At 40.8% G+C, this 14,928-nt stretch overlaps 1 pseudogene; it reads right to left on the bottom strand.

The window, feature by feature from the left end:
• Positions 1–13,473: 13,473 nt before the first annotated feature.
• LOC149222475 (uroporphyrinogen decarboxylase 1, chloroplastic-like) lies at positions 13,474–14,378 on the bottom strand (annotated as a pseudogene).
• Positions 14,379–14,928: the final 550 nt, after the last annotated feature.

Genomic DNA, 14,928 nt, shown 5'->3' with positions numbered 1-14,928 from the left:
AATCTGTTCAGTCTTCCCATCTGTCTGCGGATGGTAACTCGAACTCTACAGCAACTCTGTCCTGACCAACTTGAACAATGTGGTCCAAAATTTGCTTGTAAATCACAGATCTCGGTAAGACAAAATACTCAATGGAATTCCCAAATTCTTCACAACATTCTTGAAGAATAGCTCAGTAGTCTTCTCAGCTCCACATGGTATCTTCATTGGAATTAAGGCAACATACTTGGAGAAATGATAAAAAAACGACCATACTTTGTTATACCCCTACACCCGCAGTAACTGAGTGATGAAGTCCATCGAAACAGTCATCCATGGTCACTCTAGAATTATTAAAGGCTGCAACAATCCTCCCTATCTCTGGTTATCTGATTTTTCCTGCTGATAAAAGATGCACGTATGTACATACTCCTCTACATCCTCCCTCATCTTATCCCAAATGTACCCTCTCTCCAATAATGCCAAAGAACAATGTTTCCCTAGGTGGCAAGCCCATGACGAATTGTGGCACTCCTTCAAGAGGTGTCTCCCCCTTCAGATGACTTCGGAATGTAAAGTTGGTTTCCATAGAAAAAGATTCCATGCCGTAGGAAAAGCTTTCAACCCTTCCCCTCCACCTACTTCAGAATGTTCTTTGTCTGAATATCGATCTCCACACTTGCTTGAAGTCTACTCTGCATCTCATCGGTCATTTGTTCTTGACTCCTTATGCACTCAGCCTGGTCACCTCCCTCCTCAAGTGCAGCTAACTGTCCCTTCCCGCTGAGGGCATCTTCCATTGCATTGAGTCTCCCCATTCTATACTCAATAGTCATGTCGAATTTTGCCAAGAAGTCTTGCCAACATGCCTGTTTTGCCAACAACTTCGGTTGGGATGCAAAATAACTCATTACAATGTTTTCAGTCTTGACAAAAAAAGGCTTTCAAATCAAGTAATGCCTCCAAACCTGTAAATAGTGGATGATCATAGTCATCTACTTCTCATCAACCAGATATTGTCGCTCTCTATCTTGCAACTTCCGACTCTCATATGCCACTGGATGCCCATCCTGCAAGAGTACTCCTATCACAAAATCTGAAGCATCAATATGCACCTCAAATGGTCTCTCGAATTTAGGTAGCCTCAGTATTGGTGTTGTAACCATCCTCTTCTTCATATCTTGAAATGTTGCTTGACACTTCTCCATTCAATTCCATCGCTTATCCTTCTTTAGAAGGTTTGTCAGTGGTGCAGTCACCTTGGAGTACCCCTCTACAAACTTCCATTGGTAGTTGGTCATCCCCAAGAACACCCTCATATCATGGACATTCTTCGGTTTGGCCCAATCCTCAATCACCTTTATCCTGCTCGACTCCATCCGTATGTGACCTTGACCCACAATGTGTCCAAGGAACGAAATCTCGGTCTGGGAAAACATACACTTCGACTTCTTCAAGTATAATTTATTTTTCTTCATTGCCTCAAATACCAAAGCCAAGTGCTTCTTATGATCCTCCATATTGTCACTAAATATCATGATGTCGTCCAAGTACACTACCACAAACGAATCCAAATATGGACGCAAAACATCATTCATCAAAGTGCAAAACGTAGTAGGAGTGTTGCACAACCCGAAAGGCATGACAAGGAACTCAAAAATCCCATACCTCGTCACAATCATAGTCTTCTTCTCATCCCCCTCTATTATCCACACCTGATAATACCCATGCCTCAAGTCTAGCTTGGAAAACACTCGAGATTTCACAAGCTTGTTGAAGAAATCCGCAGCAAGTGGCAAAGGATACCTGTTCTTTATCGTCTGCTTGTTAAGAGCACGATAATCACAACACATCCGTAACTCATTCATATCTTTCTCCCTCTGGAAAAATACTGGAGCATCATATGAGGACCTTGAAGGTCATACGAAATCTGCATCAACAAAATCCTTTAACTGCCACTTCAACTCCACCAACTCTGGTCCTGACAAACAATAAGGAGCTTTTGCGAAGGTTTCTTCCCTGGCTCTAGCTCAATGTTATGGTACACTACACGTCTCGATGGAAGTACTTTTGGAACTCATCGAGCATCAAATATGCATATTTTTCCAATACACATCAGAGATCTCAGCTGAAATAGGCATCCCCACTCCATCATCATCCTCAACCTCCCTGATGACTGTCACATATGTCTCAACATCTGAATCCCACATCACCCTACTCATACTTAGTGCAAACACATGCTGCACCTTCACTTCCCTTCTCTGCTGGTGAGTAGGTAAAGCCCATGTTCGTGTGTCTCCAATCAACATGATCTCATCACAAAAGGGGACAACAATTTCCTTGTTACCCTTCAGAAAATCCTACCCCAATATCATGTCAAAGTTGTTCATCTCCATCACTGTGAAGTCCAAACAACCCTGCCAATATACAATTCAAACTAATACTTCATCTGCCAATATCGACACTTCAGCCTTCTATTTCACTGCCTTGACCTCCACATTGGTTGGAAAAATTTGCAGTCAAAATTTCTTTTCTAACCCTATCGTTATAAAAATATGTCTAACACTCGTGTCCACCAAGCCTTGGACGGTTCTTCCATGAATCTCCAAGTTAAGAAACCCAAAACTATGAAACCATTTTTTTGTTTGCTCCAAGACTTCGGGCTGCATACATCTCTGGTCTTTGCAAGATTTTGTTCTACTGGCTCTAACACCATCTGTCATGACCCCAATTCACTTTTCCCCATTGGAGTATCTTAAGGCACCAACTAAACATCTACACTTGGTTTTTTCCATTATGTTTTCCGAACTACGCCTACAACATCATCATTAATTTTCTTTACAACAGTTATGTGTGGAATATCATAACTTAAAACAATCACAACAATATGCAAGAGACCAATTTCAACACTTTAACAATTTATAACTTCATTTGAAAATTTATTTTTTTACAAAATACATCATAGGGACGCCAAACGGCCTCAACCCATTTTACAGATTTTATGCATGAGGTCGGCCTTCCCGTCGTGTCTACACGTCCAACCATGCCACTTGACTTGACCATAGTCTATCCAACCTACCTTCCTCACAACCTGCACATCTGTCATTTCATTGCCCGGCCGCAGCACCCTGTTGTGCCCACCGCTGCACCAAAGTCCGCCTGAACTCGCCACACTGTGTTGTTGTACACCGCGGGCTTGTGGTCTACCCGCCCTCCAACCACCACATGACCCGACCCGAACTCTATCGTGTCAACCATTTAGCCCCCCCTACAGGTCATCCGTTTCCTTTGCACCAAGTTCCTATAGTTATGTTCTCATGTCGAACTCCCCATCTCTCACATTGCGACTTGATGGCTTCTTCCATGATGATCCACTCCACTTTGGCGTCCACTAGATATATGCTGCCCATATTTTAGGATAACAAAGGATCGTGTCACTTTGGGCATCGGCCCACCAAGCCAACCCACCTGCCAAGCTCGACACACCCCTATCACATGCATCGACCCAACACTTAGCTCGACCTCCACATTGTATAAACTCAATTGTCGCACCCTCCAACACTTAGTCGAATTTTCACATCTCGGTTTTGTGTGTGCCGGGTCTACACCCTTGTCGCACTTCACTAAATGCTCCACTCATCACCCACATTGACTCGCCTAAGCACGCGCCCATTCGAACGCCTGTGTTGGGTCGTGCCCGCCCATTGCATGAATGCCTGTTAGGGACTCGAGTTGGCGAGCGCCCTAGAGAGTTGAAAAATAACGATTGTGGTTAAAGGTGTGTGGTCGCAATGGAAGTGCGACGAGCGCCCATGTTCAGTTAAAGGTGACTCAGAGGTGAATTTCGGTTTTATGTGATTCGGTCGTGCATTGGGATGTGCGATGCGGTTTTGCAATGGGAGTGTGCGACGGGCGACCCAAGTTGGGCGTTCGGGCGAGCATGCGCCCGAGCGATGCACCCATTGGTGAGTCGACAAGAGATGTGACGGGCGCACCCACACTTAGCGTGACCAGGTGAGGTGTGTGACAATGAAGGGAGGCAGACTGACGAGATGGGTGAGAGGTGGCATGCGCTGACCCAAACGACCATACAACAGAGGGCAACGAACTGGTATTTATATGGAGGGTCGACATGTATTTTATATGTGCAGGCCGACTTGATAATGGGTAGGCTGAAAATGAAGGGCCGTGACCCTTAGCATTACCACGTTCAACATGGCATATATATAGGCAATGGGTAATGGCTTGGAGGGGATCATCGAACATGGAACAAAAACACAAGAGCGAAAATGAAACAACGAACAAGGCAAGCCAAAGGCAATAGGTGGAGTGCGAGGGCACAAGACTGAGTTTTTTGGGTGAGATTTGTGGGGTTTCTGGTTTCGATAATAGCACAGTTAACCGAAGTGTGACACGGGTAGGTCGCAATGCATATTGAGTTGCAGGCAGATCGGTGTAATCGTTCACGCAGGTCGCGACATAGGTGCGACGGGTAGTCTACACGAGATACATGACAGAGTATAACGGTGCAGAGGTTGTGTTGAGCGCGGGCAGGTTGGGACCCAAGGTTGCCAAGGCAGACCTGCGGGTAGACAATGCCCACGTTGTCGGGCACAGTGTTTGGGTAGAGTGGATAGGCGCAAGGTGCTGAGAAGTATAGGAGGTGGCCAAGACCTGTCCAAGCGAGAACGGTGGTGTGATAGGCATGGGGAAATTCCAAGAGGAATTAAGGAGTGCAAAAGAGTTGCGATAGGTAGTGTTGAGGGTGTGACTAGGCCGAGGTAGTGAACAATGGACACAGTAATGTTGGGGAACCGTTCAACGGTTCGAGAATTGTGCACGAAGCACAAATTTGCAGGTTCTGCAGACACGACTTGAAAAATAGAAGTGTGCTAGCCGTGATTGTTGGTTGCACGAAATTTGTATAATTTTCATGTACAATTGAATTACAAAAATCTTATATATTGATATTGGGTAGACTCTAGTTCATGGGAGTTTCCCCTCCCATTATGATGACATGTTGAATGTTTATCCGTTGTGCATTTATATTTGATGAAAGATTAATTGTAATTTATTTCCGCTATGATATAACACTTGAAGTAAAATTTAGCTAAGCGTTTGGTTAGGCGTAGTCCACACATTTTAGTATTGGTGAAAATAAAAAGTGTGGAAGTGTCGCACTTGCATATGAGTGGTTGAAACACTACCACCAGGATAGGGACGTGACAATTGGTATTAGAGCCCAATTTCCGCAAGGCTTTGATTGAAGTTGAAGAAGTTTGATACATAATCTTTGCATGGTCAAAGTTGAAAGAAGTGGTGTATGGTCTTGACAAGATCACAGGCAAAACTGATGGCAGATAACATGGAAGAATCTCAGGTAACAAGTGAATCTAGCAGGGATGTCGAAACAATTTTTATGGACAAGGTGGAAGAATTTTCTTCAAAGATGGCTTCATTGAAAGTTTAGAATGCTGAAATGCGAGATGCGTTCACAAATTTGGAAGAGGCATATGAGAACCTTAAGGTTAATTATGATTATAATTTAATAGCAGTATGCACAAACAGAGAAGGAATTCAAGGACATTGGGGCTACAAGGGACCAAGGTTTAGGTGAAATCTTGAAGTTGCAAAAATATATTGACAATGATTGGAATGAAACTACTGTTTTGAAGAAAGTAGTTGGGCAAGGACCAATTGGAGGAGCTGCTCATGTCAAAGTCAAGTAACTTGATTCTTATGATGGGATGAGGAGTTCCAAAGCACTTGGCAATTTTTTATGGAATATAAAGCAATAATTGGAGCGCTTAGGGATACCTGATGATGAAGCCAAGGTCAAAGTAGCTGCTCAATTCCTTACTAAGGATGCTAAGATGTTTTGGAGACAAAATTTGGATCAGATTTCCAGTGGTGATGCTAATGACATATCTCCTTGGGATGATATGAAGAAGGTTTTGTAGACTCATTTTAGCCCACAATATGAGACTTGGGATGCAAGGATGAATATTATGTACATTAAGAAAACAGGGAGTCTACAGGCATATCAACGGGAATTCTCGAGTTTGATCTTGGAACTACCTGACATGGCAGAGAAAGACAAGGTTTTCAATTTCATTATAGGATTGAAACCTTGGGCACGTAATAAGGTGAAGGGGAAAAAGATCAAAAATATAGAAGAAGAATTTACTACAGTTGATTGACTAGTAGAACATTATGATGAAGGGACCAACGAGAGAAAGAAGAAGTCTAACAAACTGAAGGAGAAGTCTATGAAGGAGGAGCCTTCGAGATAGAATGACAAGTTGAAGACAAAGAAACCTCTGAAATGTTGGTTGTGTGGAGAGAACCACATGGTGAAGAATTGTCCTTCTAGACTGATTGTGGTGGCAACAACACAAACTTATGGAAAGAAGAAGAAACAAGAACCAGCAGTTGGGGTGATGCATATTTTGGGAGTTGCAGTAGCCATGGAGGCTATCTCACAATGGGATTCTCAGAGGAATGAATTGGATTATGTTAGCATGAAGGTTGGGCAAGGCACTTTACTCACTATGGTGGATAGTGGTGTGACTTATAACTTCATCAGGGAGGAAGTTGCGAGGAAAGTTAGATTGAAGTTCTCACCAATCCAAGCTTGTCTTAAAGCAATGAACTCTCCACCAGATAAAGTCATTGACATGGCAGAGAATGTGGATGTGAACATTGGTGAGTGGTCTGGGAATATCAACTTCACGATTATGTGGATGGATGACTATGAAGCAGTATTGGGTATGGAATTTTTGAAGCAACATGAGGCTATGATGGTAACACATATGAAGAGTTTGTACATTTACGACGGATGGGAGGATGATCCTTTGGGGTTACCAATCGTGGCAGCTATGTCAACTAGATGTAAATTGACATAAATGAATGGGGAGGACATCAAGCGAGATGAAGAACTCTATGAGAGATTTTCTTCTGTAGAGGAAAAACTCATGGAGCAGTCACAGATTATTATAGGATTGTCTAATAGAATCTTGGATTTGATAGGGAGACTAGAGGCAATGGAGGAAGGAAACAAGGATGCTAAACTAGAGACTAAGGAGGAGAGCAGGGAAGCATACATGCATAGATTGGAGGAGGACGATCTAGATAGATGGATAGATGGATAACTATTGGAGAAGGATGATGGAGAGCCATCGAATTTCCCATCCCCTACCTCTTCTTAGATTGACATGGGGATGAGGCTCATTGTCTTCTGCTCATGGAAATGAGTCCTCTATACTTTATGAGTAGGCTCATGAGGCGAGATGGACAAGAGGGACAACAGGATGCGAAGATGGTCATGATGATGTAAGGAGCATGCATTGTTTTGGAGTTGATGTTACAATTGGATTAGCTACCCAACTAATCACCATCACAGGGGGGATCCAACACATGACTTTCTTGTAGAGTTTGACATATTTGTAGCATGGAGCAGGTCATGGGTGGAGCTGTCTGGGTGCCAACATATATGGATATGTATTAGCAATGGAGGTTGTTGAGATGGTGTTGTCGAGGGTGACAACATTTTCAGAGTGGTGGAGGATGTAAGGGCCTCCATTTGGCAAGCGCTCGAGAGAGTCGAAAAACCGACAATCGCAATTAAAGGTGCTTAGTCCCAACTGAATTGCGGCCAATGACCGCATTCAGTTAAAGGCGACTCAAGTTGATATGTTTAGTTAAAGGAAAATCAGAGGTGACTTTTGGTTTTATGTGACCAGGTCATGTGATGGGATATGTAATGTGGTTGTGCGATGGGAGCGTGCGACGTGCAGATGCACCGAGCGACCCGAGTTGGGCATTCGGGCGGGTGCATGCCCGGGCAAGGCACCCATGGGTGTGTCGACATGCTTACCCACACTTAGTGCGACCGGGTGACGTGTGCAACGATGAAGGGAGGAAGACCGACGAGATGGGTGAGAGGTGGCATGGGTTGACCCAAACGACCATACGATGGAGGGAAGTAAAGTGATTTTTATATGGAGGGCTGACATGTATTTTATACGTGCAAAATGACTTGATAATGGGTGGGCCAACCATGAAGGGTCATAACCCTTGGCATTACCACGTTCGACATGGAATATATGTAAGTGATGGATAATGGCATTGGAGGGTATCATCGAACTTGGAACAAAAACATAAGAGCGAAAATAGAACAACGAACAAGGTAAGCCAAAGGCAACAGGCGGAGTGCGAGGGTGCAGGACTGAGTTTGTTGGGCGAGATTTGTAGGGTTTCTGGTTTCGACAAAAGCATAGTTAACCGGAGTGTGACACAGATAGGTTGTACTGCATACCGAGTTGTAGGAGGGTCAATGTAACTGTGCGACAGGCAGGTCTGCACGCAAGCTGCTACATAGGTGCGATGGGCAGTCTACATGGGAGACATGAAAGAGTATAACGGTGTGGAGGTTGTGTTGGGCGTGGGCAGGCTGCAACTCGAGGTTGCCAATGCAGACTCGTGGGTAGACAAAGCCCACGCTGTCGGGCCTAGTGTTTGGGTAGAGTGAATGGGCGTAGGGTGCCGAGAAGTATAGCAGGTGACCAAGACCCTTCCAAGCCAGAACGGTGGTGTGATAGGCATGGGGAAGTTCCAAGAGGAATTAAGGAGTGCGATAGAGTTTCGATAGGCAGTTCTAAGGTTGCGGCTAGGCCGAGACAACAAACAATGGGCACGGTAGTGCTCGAGAACCATTCAACAGTTCGGGTAGCATTCATGAAGCACAAATTTTCCTATTTTGCAGACACAACTTGTAAAATAGAAGTGTGATGGCTGTGATTCTTGGCAACATGACATTTGTATAAATTTCATGTACAATTGAATTACAAAAAGTTTATATATGGATATTGGGTAGACTATAGTTCATGGGAGTTTCCCCTCCCATTATGATGATGTGTTGAATGTTTATTCGTTGTGCATTTATATTTGATGAAAGATTAATTGAAGTTTATTTATGCTGCGATATAACACTTGAAGTAAAATTTGGCTAAGTGTTTGGTTAGGCATAGTCTGCACATTTGAGTATTGGTGAAAAGAAAAAGTGTGACGATGTTGCACCGCTTATGAGTGATTGAAAGACTACCACTGAGATAGGGGCGTGAAATTTCCCATAGCACCCAGGTCGTGCCCACCCATGGCACAACCGTCCGCCGCACATGGGTCGCCCAGTCGCACCCAACTCCTGTTTTTGGTTAAGTGCGTCTGTGTTGGGCGCTCGACTCTCCTGAGGGTGGTGTTGCCAACTCGGGGTCTTGACACATCGAAAGCCATGATTAGCATTATAGCTGTATTTCTTTAGCAATATGGTATGTGCTCCTGGTAAACACATTTTAAAGAAAACTTTAGTGACTTGTTATTGTTGGTTGTCCTGCATTAGTTATGGCATACACAATTAAGGTAGAAGATGGTTTATAATGAGTAGCCAACCATGTTAGCACATGTAATTCAAACCATGCAATGGAATTATGGTGGAGGCAACATCGAAATAACATCCTAAAACTGCTACAAAAGCAGCGTTGAGAGCATCATGGAAACAATGTGTTGAAAGTGCATTAGACACATGCGTTGAAAGAATTTAGCCTCGAAAACACCATGCATATGCAACATTTCAAGGCTTGCATTGAAATACTAGTCAAAAGTGTGTGACTGGCTGGTATTATCGATAAAAAATAAATGCAAGGCTTTAGTTAATGTACGACATGTTTCTTTGGGACGATATTATAACAAGTAAATTTCCATCAAGTTCCTTTTTTCAATATCTTAGGTTGCACCCACAACAGTCTTTATCTAAAGCAACACATAATTAATTATGGGATTGGGAAGAAAGTGCAATCACTAAACAACTTGATCAAATTCTATAGGAGGACATGTAAATCACTTCCTTCAGCACATATGCCACTTTTGATCACGTATGAGTTGCAAGAAAATAGGTCCATTCTAGGAGAGGATGAATTTTCTTTCGACAAAATTTGGATGGAGAATCATGCATAGTTGTTAGTAGAAGTGTTCAATTTAGTGAGTGATCTATTGGAATAAATTGAGGACCTTGACTTGGTGGTTGGTTGCAATTAGCCCAATTCAATTGCCCCATTACATTGGAAAGTTATTCTTAAGAATTAGTTAGTCAGGATCTCTTAAGCACCCACTTTAGTAAACAAGGATTCTATTGTTACAAAGGGGCTAAACCCATTGAGTGCAGGTATTAAGAATTGTGTGAATTGTTGAGAGTGTGATTTCCCTTAAGGTAGAAATCTCACTTGCGATCACCCTTGAGTTGTTATTTTGAATTTCACTGTTGGAGATTCCAATGAGGTTGCAATTTCATCTGCAATATTATTCAAGTCACAATATACACCTACAAGCTTCTTCAATATTAAGGCTACAATTGGCAGACTCGCAAAATCAAACCTATAAAGGTTAATGATTTATGTGTTCTCATCTATTATGCGACTATGCGACTTGACCTCCTGCAACCTCCCATAGATCGCACTTTCCATTAACAACCTTCCTCAAAGTCGCATTTAAACCTACAATCTCCTTTAAAATGCATTCACAAATGCGACCGATAGAATGAATACAAAATGCTTCTATATGACTGTGCACATCTGACCAACATATGCATTAGGAACATCACTAATGTGGAAGGCAATACAAACGACATGTTGATGTGCTGGGAATGAGATAAAATGATGCAATAAAGAATAGAGGGCATAATACATGAGCAAATCATTGACATAGGTATATCAAGTCTAGTCAAGTCTGTTGGAGAATCTAATTCCAACCACCCGTTAGGTGTCAAAATCATCCCTCCCACTGTCTTAGTTCAGTTTCACTTAGTCCAATTTAAGTTGAGTTTCACTCCAACTATTTATTACTGATGTTTCCAATGCAATCTTATTTAACTGATTCATAATACCGAGAAGAGAAATCCTCTGCTCCACTTATTTTTGGTTTTCATTTTCTATCATTGTATTGGAGCTAGTTTGCATAAGACTCCTTGAGAGAGTAGCAATGTGAGTGAACTGAGAGCAGTAAAGAGAAGATACGAGCCTGAATAAGACTCTTTAAGATTGCAATAGAAGTTTGAAGAAATCTACTGCGAAGAAGCAACAGGAGCATGAAGAAGCCAGCTACGACTAAGCCAGAGAAAGTGATTGAAGATAGTTAAGCTCAAATTCAAATGTTTTTTAAAAAGAAAATTTGTTTTGATAACACTCTATGTTGTTTGGTTACATTGTATTACTAACGTAGGTGATAACTCTAAGAATCTGCATTAAGTGTTACTAACTCTCAAGTGCAAAAGATCACGTTAGTCAACATTCCTTACATTGTTTTCCATGTAACGTGGGATGGAGGTAAGGGCGCCTGTGTTATAGCTCTCAAGCAATACGAATCACCAAAATTCATAATTGTAAGTTTCATATTTTAGAAAAGGGGACTTCTTTCTTATTTAAAATATAAAGAGTTATTTAATATGAAGAGCCATCATGTTCATAAGCTTCTTCGTTGAAGAAAAGGGTTATTTTTTTAAAAAGAGTCATTTAAAAGAAATGGAGGCTTTGTTATTTTTTTAAAGTAAAAATTTGTTACAAAATAAAAAGATATTTTTTAAGGAAGTGGTGTTTGATTCAATTTTGTTATTAAAAAAAAGCTGTTATATTTTTTTTTGGTTGAAAAAGGATATTTAAAAAAAGAAGGGCATTTTTCCAATCGACTCTAGCCATTGTGATATTTTTGTAAAATCTTTTGTGAAAGCGTCACTCTTGTGAAAATTTGTAGACTCGTTTGTTTGTGGAAGCAAAGGCGTTTTTTTTTTGTAGTTAGATGTGATGTCTATAGTTTGTTTTGCTTGTTGAGTCATAATGAGCCAACGCTCAACAAATGGGAAAATACAAGAGGCTAAGAAGGTCAAAGCAACAACAAGAGATGTTTGATATCATTTTAGATTTGGAAGTGAAGAGGCAAAAATATGCCTTTGCATTGGCATTCACAAAAGAATCTGTGGATGACAACATTCTTCCCCTGATTTCAGATGCCAAGACAACCAAGGAGGCATGGGATACGTTAGAGAGGAGTTTTGGTGTAAGGGGGAGCATTGAAGTTGATGATGAAGGTGGATCTATAGTTGTAGATCTACATCGATATGAAAATTTTGTTGAATCCCACTATGCATAACTTCAAGTGAATGAAGGTTTGGTGATTCCAACAACAAAGCTTGTTGATGACAATTTGATGAATCCAACAACAGAGCTTGTAGATGACAATATGGTGAATCCAACAACATAACTTGCTAATGAAAATTTGGTGAATCCAGCAACAAAGCTTACTGAGGACAATGAAGTTTTGCCATTGGAGCAATCAATGTTATGGTGAATCCAGCAATTAATATTGCTGATGTAAAGTTTGATGAAGATTTGTTGACTAAAGATGAGTGGTTGCAGATGATGCAACAAAAAAATCATATTGAGATGATGCTATTTGGTGAGATAATCCCACTTGAATATGAAAACGAAGTGGAAGACAACCTGTTTGCAGCAACACAAGTTAGTACAAAAGTGGAAGAGACAATGACAAAGACAAAGACAAAGACAGAGATAGAAGCAAAACCAAAGAAGGAAGCCCACAAAGAGAAAACAGAGACAAAAGAAGAAGCAGAGTTGGAAGTGCAACAAGAGAAAGCTCTCATTACAAAACAGAAGGAACATAACCAATGTGGTTCTACAAATATTTTTAATTCTAACATTAATTTCCAGTGTGCGGGTGCACAAAACAATTATGAAGAAGAGTTAAAATTCCTTGAAGCATGACTTACAACACCATGCATTGATGAAGTATAGATAGAAGTTGCAGAAATTAATGTTGAAGACAACATCGATGATGAACAAATCAATGAAATTTTCAGGTATTGGAGTCCTGAATAAATATTTTTTTATTATAATCTTATATTGCAGCAGATTGATGATGAAAAGAACACCACATAAGATAATATGTGGCAACAGTCCACATACAAGCCGAATTTTGAATAATTCCAGGACATGCTTAGACAACCTAGAAAAATGGAAGACCTGCACCAGCAAATGAAGAAACTAAGGTTTGAAGAATACAACAAAGAGAAAAAGTTGAAACAATTTAGAGGCTACAGGATTTGGAAGAAGAGAAGAAGAAAAGTAAATGTACTTGAAGTCAATTTTTTTTAAATTGTAAGCCTAGCTGAGACATAGACCAACATACATCTTAATTGAATTTTTATGTGGTTGTAATTAAGGGGAAGTGTTGGAGAATCTAATTCCAACCACCTGTTAGGTGTCAAAACTGTCCCTCCAAGTGTCCTAGTTCAGTTTCACTTAGTCCAGTTTAAGTTGAGTTTCACTTGATTCATTTATTACTGATGTTTCCAATGTAATCTTATTTAACTAATTCGTAATATTGAGAAGAGAAATCCTCTGCTCCACTTTTTTTTGTTTTCATTTTCTATCAAAGTCCAATGATATCAACTCATGTTTCTCACATACGCTCCAATAACTAACCATTATCAATGATGCACAGGACCAAAGGTACATCAAGGCACCAAACCTTAATAATGCTCACAATGTTTTAATATATGTCTTGGACCAATGATCCCACTAGTATAGTGTTAGTTGTCCACCCCATGAATAAAAAAATTGTACACATTATTCACCAAAATCGACTTGAAAAATGATGTACTCGGATTTTTTTCCATAAGTTGGGAAAGAAGAGCCCCTAATACAGCAGGCGATCTGAGTCACATTGACTTGATTGTTGTGAATGTTCGAGTGGTTCCACCTTCCAAAATATATGTAGCAATGGTCCACAGTGCCCCCACAAAGCCCAACACTGTTGTTGTGCTTCCAACCTACAATATTTATTTCTGCATGAAAAATGTTGAAGGACTCCCCAATAAATTGAAGTTTTTCAAGCTCAATAGGATGCAATACTTTAAAACCCTCTTCTAAATGAATTGGATTGGGAATTATTGGACCTTCACATCGTCAATGTCAAAGGAGACTTGAAAAGCTGGAAATGGACTGAGTATATGCAAAGAATAATAATGCCATTAGGATAATGCAAAGAATAATAATGTTAGTTTTGAGGATGTGGTCTAAGAGTTAGGTGGGGAAGTTTGGTCTCCATAGGTCATGTAGTCCAATCCTGGGTAGGACTATGTTATGCCTAAAAGCTACCATGGGCATAATTTCTTTAGTTGAAAAAAAAGTAATGCTATCTGGAAACAAATTTCTTCGAGGCTGCAAAGAAATTTCCATAATCAGATCAGTTGTTTCTGACCTTTCTCGAAAAGATTGGTTTTTCTCTACAACCTTTTTGTCAATAACCATGTACCTTCCTTCTTTTCGCATCATTCATATCAAATACATCCATAGATTAATGTTCCAATGCATTTGACTATGGAATCATGCCACAGACATAATAAAAAGAATGAGCACATAAAATATCACAAGCATATACCAACGTGGAGAATATACATATATGCAAAGTGATGAAAGGATAAGAACTACAGTACATTCAAAATCTCGAATAACTAGTGGTAAGATAGCATTAAGTCCATGGGAGTGTGTTGAACAGGTCATAAGAATCTCATTGTAAATAGCAGAAGGCGAGAGCTCATGTGGAGCAATCTAGAAACCATCTGGAATTAAAATCTAAAAGCAAGATCTAGAGGCAAGATCTTCGATCAAGTGCTGAAATGCGACATGGAGGAAGTGGCACTACACATTCTCAACCCACATAACTTCGCACTATGTATGCTACCTACGATAAAGTGGTGGGATGTGACTTGATCGCAAATTGCGTTCATAAGCACATCCCATTGATGGTTCTTCTATCGGTAAGTGACTTGCATTGTAATTCTGAAGTGCGACCCAGCCTCTTGTAGAAAAATGTGACTAAGCT

The sequence above is a fragment of the Pinus tabuliformis genome, chromosome Q (assembly GCF_031772625.1).
Source record: "Pinus tabuliformis cultivar Carrire ecotype Pingquan chromosome Q, CPIR1, whole genome shotgun sequence".
In the NCBI taxonomy this organism is placed as follows: domain Eukaryota; kingdom Viridiplantae; phylum Streptophyta; class Pinopsida; order Pinales; family Pinaceae; genus Pinus; species Pinus tabuliformis.
This window is presented reverse-complemented; position numbering and strand designations above follow the sequence as displayed.